At 43.8% G+C, this 8,492-nt stretch overlaps 1 pseudogene; it reads right to left on the bottom strand.

The window, feature by feature from the left end:
- Positions 1-1,024: 1,024 nt before the first annotated feature.
- On the bottom strand, positions 1,025-2,507 carry LOC116524551 (annotated as a pseudogene).
- Positions 2,508-8,492: the final 5,985 nt, after the last annotated feature.

Here is an 8,492-nt window from a genome sequence, read left to right as displayed (position 1 = left end):
TCAAAGAGGTATTTAGAAACCAATATCTGAGCCGGGAGCGGTGGCTCAAGCCTATAATCCCAGCACTTTGGTAGGGCGAGGTGAGCGGATCATGAGGTCAAGAGATCGAGACCATCCTGGACAACATGGTGAAACCCCGTCTCCACTAAAAATACAAAAAAAATTAGCTGGGTGTGGTGGCGTGCGCCTGTAGTCCCAGCTACCCGGGAGGCTGAGGCAGGAGAATTGTTCGAACCCGAGAGGTGGAGGTTGCAGTGAGCCGAGATTGCACCACTGCACTCCACCCTGGTGCCTGGTGACAGAGCGAGACTCTGTCTCAAAAAAAAAAAAAAGAAACCAATATCTGATATGGTTTTTCCATTGCTATGGAGATGCCAATACTCCCAGGTCCTTGCAGGGGACTGAACTAACCAATGCACGTGTGTGCGTATGTATACACATACATATGAGCGTATGGATATATATATGAGTATGTATATGTAAATGTGTATAAATATGGATATGAAAGCACATATGCAAATGTGTGTACGCATGTTTGCATTTATATCTACCTTGATATATTAAAGACTAGTAGGTCACTCCAGTAATTCCAATTCTAATCCATCACCACAAGGTTCATTCTAATTTTCTCTATTTCTTTTTTTTGTTTTTTACCACATTCAGTTTTTTATTTAATTTTCCAGTGGATAATTCACTTATCTCCCTCACCCTGTCTTTTAAGTTAGTGTGACACACTGGCCAGCATGCAGAGAAATTACTAAACTCTCAATCACCGTCATTTCTTGGGGGTGGGGCAAAAAAAAAAAAAAAAAAAAGAAAAAATAGTGTGACAATTTCCCATAATAAACGACTTAAAGAGAAGCTTTGGTCAAGAATGGAATGAAATTTTTAAAAATCACTGCTTTTAAAAAACCAGCATTCTCAACAGTTTTATATTCAAAGAAAACCACACGATATTGGCGTGATATGTGTTGTCAGTGTTTCCTTGGGACTGGCTTCCTCACCACCGTGCCACAGCACAGCTGTGGTTGGCCACAGTTTGTCATGCTGGATGGCGAAGGCTCACTCAGCTTCACATTATCCAGAGGCCCTGGATGGAAGACTTGATGGTCTTGAAATCCCAAACTTCCATGGCTCCATCAATGCCAGTAGTGCAAAATTTGGGACCATCTTGCTTGTTCACCTCATACATAGAGACTTGAGTGATGCTATTCAGGTACAGGGTCTCCAAGGCCGTTGTTGTGGTCCTCAGTCGTGGCCTTCTTGTCCATGTTGCGGAAGCACTCCGTGGGAGACAACTTGCGTTGGATGCTCTGTTTCGGAATGTCCATGTCTAACTTGGAGATGAAGGTCAAGCAGCCTCGGTCATTAAAGAGCATTGGGCAGCAGTCATGGTCAGCAGTCACGACGCTGTTCTCTGGGACAAATGACACACTCAGGAACCGCAGGAACTCTGTCCTCAGAGTTGAGACCTACACACTTTTGGAGGCATCAGCAACAGACATGGTGCTGTCATGGCTGACCCCGGCCAGGTGGCTCCCACTGGCAGAGAAGCTGACCCCGTGGACCCAGCCACCAGTGCCACTGCCACCAAACTCTGACATCAGGGGCCCAAAAGGCATCTTGCTGCCCCACGGTGTGCTGGCTGGTTTTTCATCCACTTCTTTGATGTAGGCAGAAAAGACTCTGCATCTGAAGTCACATGATCCTGCTGCCAGCAAAACGTTGTTGAGATGCCGATCCAAGCTGAGGACTGTGGAGCAAATCGGCTTTTTAATGTGCTTGCTCACCCACCAGTCATCTTCAGACTCAAAGTAACAAACAGAAATGAGTCATGCCTCACTTCCCATGGAAACTTCTCAAGGAGGGACCACTTCACAAAAGTAGCTGCATGGTTAATTCTCAGGAGCACCAGGGTTGACTTCCAGACACCATCTTCCTGACTCCAGACACAGGCATTGTAGTCCGTCCCGCCAGCGAATACCTGTGATGTATCCATTGTGCTCCTTGAGTTCATGAGCTTTCACTTTTTTTTTTTTTTTGAGTCAAAGTCTTGCTCTGTTGTCCAGGCTGGAGTGCAGTGGTGAGCTCTCCGCTCATTGCAACCTCCATCTCCTGGGTTCAAGCCATTTTCCTGCCTCAGACGTTCGAGTAGCTGGGACTACAGGTGCCCACCACTACGCCCAGGGGGTTTCACCATGTTGGCCAGGATGGTCTCGATCTTCTGACCTCGTGATCCGTCTGCCTCGGCCTCCCAAAGGGCTGGGATTACAGGCGTGAGCCACGGCACCCGGCCCCATTCTTCCTATAGATGTGTACTTCCTGATTATTGGAACTGAGGGCAATCTGGGCACGATCCCTGTTCCAGGCATGACAGGTGATCATTTCTAATAACAACTGATGCAGTGACATTATTCTTAGTGTTTTCAAAGGAGGGAAAGCTGGGGTTGGGGGAATCGGAAGGGCTCCAAGTGGTGGATTCGCAGACTCTGGGCAGTCGAAGCAAACAAGCTACGGCGGGCACAGGTGGAGGACTAGTTTTCTTAATTTCTATTATTTAACCCCTTCTCTGACAGTGAGAAACCTGACCCTAATTATTTTTAATATGTTAATCTACCTGAATATATTAATCTTCCTGAACATGACCAATTTACCGTCAACTCCTCTACCCCCTCCCCATGCAAATATCCTCCTCATCTTGTTGTATTCTGATATGTGATGCCAGGCCGCCACAGCCCCTGGGTGAAATCCCTCCCACGCCACTTGTGCTCTTGTGTCCTCTGAGCTGCCCCCCTGCATAAGCACCCTCCATCACCCACCCCAGCTCTGACTCCCCACACCAGGTTGCTCCCACGTATGGATGACTTCCCCTCCTTTCTTGGGCTCCAGCAACAAAGGAGGGGAAGTCATCCCTATGTGGGAGCACCCTGGTGTGGGGAGTGCTGGGCCATTTCCATGAATGGATATCCTCCTAGCCCCCTTAGATTCGGACTCTTCACATCAAGCTACCTCCTTGTACACCCAAAACCTGTGAATGTGATTATTCAGAAATAGAATCGTGGCAGATGTAATCAAGTTAAGATGAAGCCATATTGCTTTAGGGAGGGCCTCAATCCAATGACTGATATACTTACAAGAAAAGAGAGATTTGGACTCAGATACACAAGGAAAATGCCACACGATGATGGAGAAAATGCCACACTACAAGCGGAGATTGTAGTGATGTGTCTACAAGCCGGGAAACACCAGGGAGTGCCAGCAACCACCAGAAGCAAGGAAGAGGGAATGAACAATTCTCCAGAGCCTTGAGAGAGAGTATGGCCTGCTGACATTGTGATTTCAGAGTTCTGGCCTCCAGAACTACGAGACAATAAATTTGTGTTGCTTTAAGCCACCTGGTTTGTGGTAATTTGTTACAGCAGTCCTAGGAAAGTAATACATCTGCTTTGTCTGGAGCAAGAGGACAGATGTATGTACTTCCATTGATGTGCAGTTGCTAAGAATTTGGTTGAATGGTCAAGGAAGGAGGAAGATTGAAAGACTGGTAGCAAAGAAGTATGGGGAATAGGTATACGGATGCACCTCTTGGAAAGGACGTACACTGCAAAGATACTGTGTGTCTGTGTGAATGCTCATCAAGGGACATTCATTGCAGAGGATTCTCTGAATAACCAAATGGACAAAATGACATACTATGTGAATGAAAAAAAGAAAAAAAAAAAACAAACAAACCCTTTTTCCAGACACTTAATGTTTACTCAGTGGGCCCATGAATAAAGTGGTCATGACGGCAGGAATGGAGGCTAGACATGAGCTCAACAACATGGGCTTCTCCTGAAGCTCCTGACCAAGGCTAGCCAGGCTAACGCTATTGCTGAGCACCTTATCTGCCAACAGCAGATGCCAACACTGACCCCTGATATGACACCATTGCCATATGGTTAGCAGCTGCCTGGTAACAGGCTGATTATACTGGAACTCTTCCATCACTGGGAGGGCAGAAATTCATCCTTATTACAATTGACATATATTCTGGATATAGATGCCTTTTCTACTTATGATTCTGCCAGAGGGATGGAGGGAGGGAGGAAGGAAGAAAGAGAGGGATCAATTTACAGTCATGTATCACATGAAAACAGGAATACCTTCTAAGAAATGTGTTGTTAGGTGATTTTGCCATTGTGAACATCTTAGACTGTGCTTACACAAACCTACATGGTATAGCCTCCTACAGCCCTAGGCCATGTGAAATTGCCTATTGCTCCTAGGCTACAAACCTGTATAGCATGTTACTATACTGAATACTACTGACAGCTGAAATGGTAAATATTTGTGTAAACATAGAAAAGGTAATGTGTTACAGTATCACTAGGTAAAGGAATGTTTCAGCTCTATTATTGTCTTATGGGACTCCCCATCATTGACCAATATGTCATTATGCAATGCAAGATCAAGGTACCATTCATTTCTGTGTCTGGTGAGATCTCTCTTCCGGATAGACAGCCTTCTTTCACTCTAACGTCACATGGCAGAAGGGGTGATGGGTCTCTCTCAGTCCTTCTTTTATTTATAAGGGCACTAATTCCATTCGTGAGGGCTATGGCCTCCTGACCTAATCATCTTCCAAAGGCCTCACTTCCAAAGTGAGGATTGGGGGTGAGGATTTCAACATATGAATTTTGGGGGGACATAAACATTTAGACCACAGTAGTGCCAGATGTGAAACAACACTTTTAAAGATAGGGTTCTGTCTTGCAGGATGCAGTATATACTTTGAATCAGAGACCAGGATGTAGTGCCATCTCCTCCACAGCCAAAACAAGAGTCCGGGAATCAAGGCGTTTGAGTGGGAGTGGCTCCTTTCACTACTGTATCAAGTAACCTACTTATGAAATGTTTCTTCCTATCCTGGTAACTGAGATTTGCTGATGTAAAAGCTTTTGTTCTCAAGAGAGAAATGTTTCCATTAGAAACATAACAATGTGTCTAGTCCACCACACCGGAAGATGAGGATATCACCTGGCCATCTTGGGCTGCTTACGTCACAAACCTACAGGCAGAATAGGTGGTTTCTATACTGCTGGTGATTGACCCCAACTACCAAAGGGGAATGTAGGTTACTGCTAAACTGCGAGTACAAACAGAACTATGTATGGAATCGAGGGGATTTCCTGGGACATCTCTTAATACTTTCATGCCTGTATTAGTCAGGGTTCTCCAGAGAGACAGACCAAGAGTGTGTGTGTGTGTGTGTGCCTGTGTGTATACGCATGTGCGTGTGTGTGTGTGTGTGTGTGTGTGTGTGTGTGTGTGTGTGTTATGGGGAGATTTATTACAGAAATTGGCTTACATGATTATGGAGACTGAGAAATCCCATAACAGGCCATCTGCAAGCTGGAGACCCTAAGATGCTGGTAGTGTGACTCAGTCCAAGTTCAAAAGCGTCAGAGCCAGGGAAGTCGACAGTGTAATAGTCCAAGGTCAAGGGCCTGAGAAACAGGGGGCATTGGTGTAAGTCCTGGAGTCCCAAAATAAGATAGCCTGGAATTCTGATGCCCAAGGACAGGAGGAGGAGAGTATTGTAGCTCTGGGAAAGAGAAATCCTTTAGGGTTGTTGCATAGGTACACACATGGCAATATGGTTTGCTGCCTCCATCCCCCCATCACCTATATCTGGCATTTCTCACCATGTTATCCCTCCCCAACCGCCCTACCCCCCGCTGCCCCTCCCCTAGACCCCTCCTTTTTGTACTATACTAAACTTTATACTAAACTCCTTAGCAAATGGTCACTTGGCCATACCCTTAGTATTCTCTCCTGAACACACTTTCATTTTTTACATGACCAGGCTGAAATTTTTCAAAATATTTCCAATCTGTTTTTTTTTTGTGTGTGTACTTTTTTTTTTTTTTTGAGGAGTCTTGCTCTGTCACCCAGGCTGGAGTGCAGTGGCACGAGCTCAGCTCACTGCAACCTCTGCCACCAAGGTTCAAGTGATTCTCCTGCCTCAGCCTCCCGAGTAGCTGGGATTACAGACACACGCCACCACTGTGCTTGGCTAATTTTTTTGTAGTATTAGTTAAGATGGGGTTTCACCATGTTGGCCAGCCTAGTCTTGAAGTCCTGACCTTGAGTAATCCACCTGCCTCAGCCACCCAAAGTGCTCAGATTACAGGAGTGAGCCACCTTGCCTGACCCCATTCTGCTTCTTTTTAAATTAGGAATTCCATCTTAAGTCATTTATTTCCTCTTGTACCTTACAGTATGTGGTTAAAATTAGCCACACAGATCCTAAAAATGTTTTTCTTAGACATTTCTTTTACCCAGCTGGGTGTGATGGTGAACAACTATAATACCTGCACTTCAGGAAGCCAAGGCGGGAAGTTCAGTTGAGCCCAGGAGTTCAAGACCAGCCTCGGCAACAAAGGGAGACCATGTTTCTACAAAAAAAAATTTAAAAATTAGCTGAATGTGGTGGAATGCATCTGCAGTCCCAGCTACACGGAGGCTGAGGTGGCAGAATTGCTTGAGCCCAGGAGTTTGAGGCCACAGTGAGCTGTGATCGCACCACTGCATTCCAGCCTGGGTGCATTCCAGAGCAAGATCCTGTCTCAAAACAACAACAACAACAAGAAAAAAATCTCTTCCATCAGATATCCTAGCTCGTCACTCTTAAATTCTGCCTTCCATAAAGCCTAGGGCATGAACGCAACTCAGCCAAGTTCTTTGCCATTTCATAACAGGGATGGCCTTTACTCTGGTTTCCAATAAGATATTCCTTTTTTCCATGTAAGACCTCATCAGATTGGCCTTTACTGTCCATAGTTCCACAAACATTCTAATCATGGTCACTGAAGTAATCTATAATTAGTCTCAGCCTTTCCCTACAGCTCTCCTCTTCTTCGGGGCCCTCACCAGAATCACCCTTAATACCCCCTTTGCAGCAATCTAATCTTTTTCTAGCCTGCTGCTACAAATTTTTCTAGTCTTTACCCATTACATAGTTCCAAAGCTACCTCCCCATTTTCAAGTATTTATTAAAGCAACAACTTTAATCTTACTATAATTTTCTTAGTCCATTTTGTGCTGCTATAACAGAATGCCACCACCTAGATCATTTATAAACAGAAGAAATTATTTAGCTCGAAGTTCTGGAGGCTGGGAAGTCAAAGATTGCAAGCCTTCATCTGCTGAGGGCCTTCCTGCTGCATCGTAACGTGGCGGAAGCCATCCCATGGCTAGAGGGCATGCTCAAGAGCAAAAGGGGAACATATTCGCTTTCATAACCAACCCACTCCCTCAATAACTAATCCACTCCTTTAAAACAACGTTAATCCATTCATAAGGGCAGAGTCCCCATGACCTAATTACCTCTTAAAAGTCCTACCTTTGAACATAGTACTGTTGTACGGGGATTAAGTTTCCAACATATTCACTTTGGAGGACAAACTTAAACCATATCAATGTGCAAGAATAAATATTAACAGAAAACTGTCACAAAAAAAAAAAGAGGCTAGAATATTAAGACTCAGACAATTTAGAAATGAAAGTTTAGGTCACTCCACTAAGACACCTGACCAGCTGAGCTTCTGGCTGAGGGCAAAGGGAATACAGAGTAGATAGTGGAGCAAGGGCATAAATATCGACTATGGCCTCATCAGCAGTTAAAAAACAGGGCTGGCCAGGTGCAGTGGCTCACGCCTATAATCCCAGCACTTTGAGAGGCCAAGGCGAGTGGATCACATCAGGTCAGGAGTTCGAGACCAGCCTGGCCAACATGGTGTAAACCTCCTTTCTATTAAAAAAAAAAAAAAAAAATATATATATATATATATATATATATATATATATAAAGAAAAAAATAAACAGGTCGGTAGTAGGTTGGCTACATATTTTCTCTTTGCTTATAATATGTATGTTTATTTGTAAATGTTAACCATTTTCTTCTTTTTCCCCATTATTTCATATACAAGTTATTTGAGGTTAACTTTACAATTTAGACTGTAGCTAACAGAATATTTAGTAAACTGTGACTGAATTTGAAAAGCAACCAATAAACTCAGTATTACCATTTTTAATATTAATTTTTTGAAATTGTGGTAAAATATGCATAATGTAAAAATGTACCATTTTAATCATTTTAAAGTGCACAGTTCATTGGCATGAAGTACATTCATATTGTGCAACCATCACCACTATCCGTCTCTAGAACATTCTCATCCTTCCAAACTGGAATTCCCTACCCATTAAGCAATAACTCCTCTTTCTTTCCTTTCTGCCCCCTAGGCCCTGACAACCACTGTTCCACTTTCTGCCTCTATGAATTTGACTACCCCACGCACCCCATGGGTTGAATCATACAATATTTGCCATTTAGGACTGGCTTATTTCACGTATAATTTTTTAAAAGGTAAAATTATAATTCACATATAAATATAAAATGAATATGTGTGAGAGTTTTTATTTCATTAGTTAATGAAGGAACCAGTAAG

This window comes from Sapajus apella, unplaced genomic scaffold (assembly GCF_009761245.1).
Source record: "Sapajus apella isolate SASKATOON/1434 unplaced genomic scaffold, GSC_monkey_1.0 scaffold45, whole genome shotgun sequence".
Lineage (NCBI taxonomy): Eukaryota > Metazoa > Chordata > Mammalia > Primates > Cebidae > Sapajus > Sapajus apella.
This window is presented reverse-complemented; position numbering and strand designations above follow the sequence as displayed.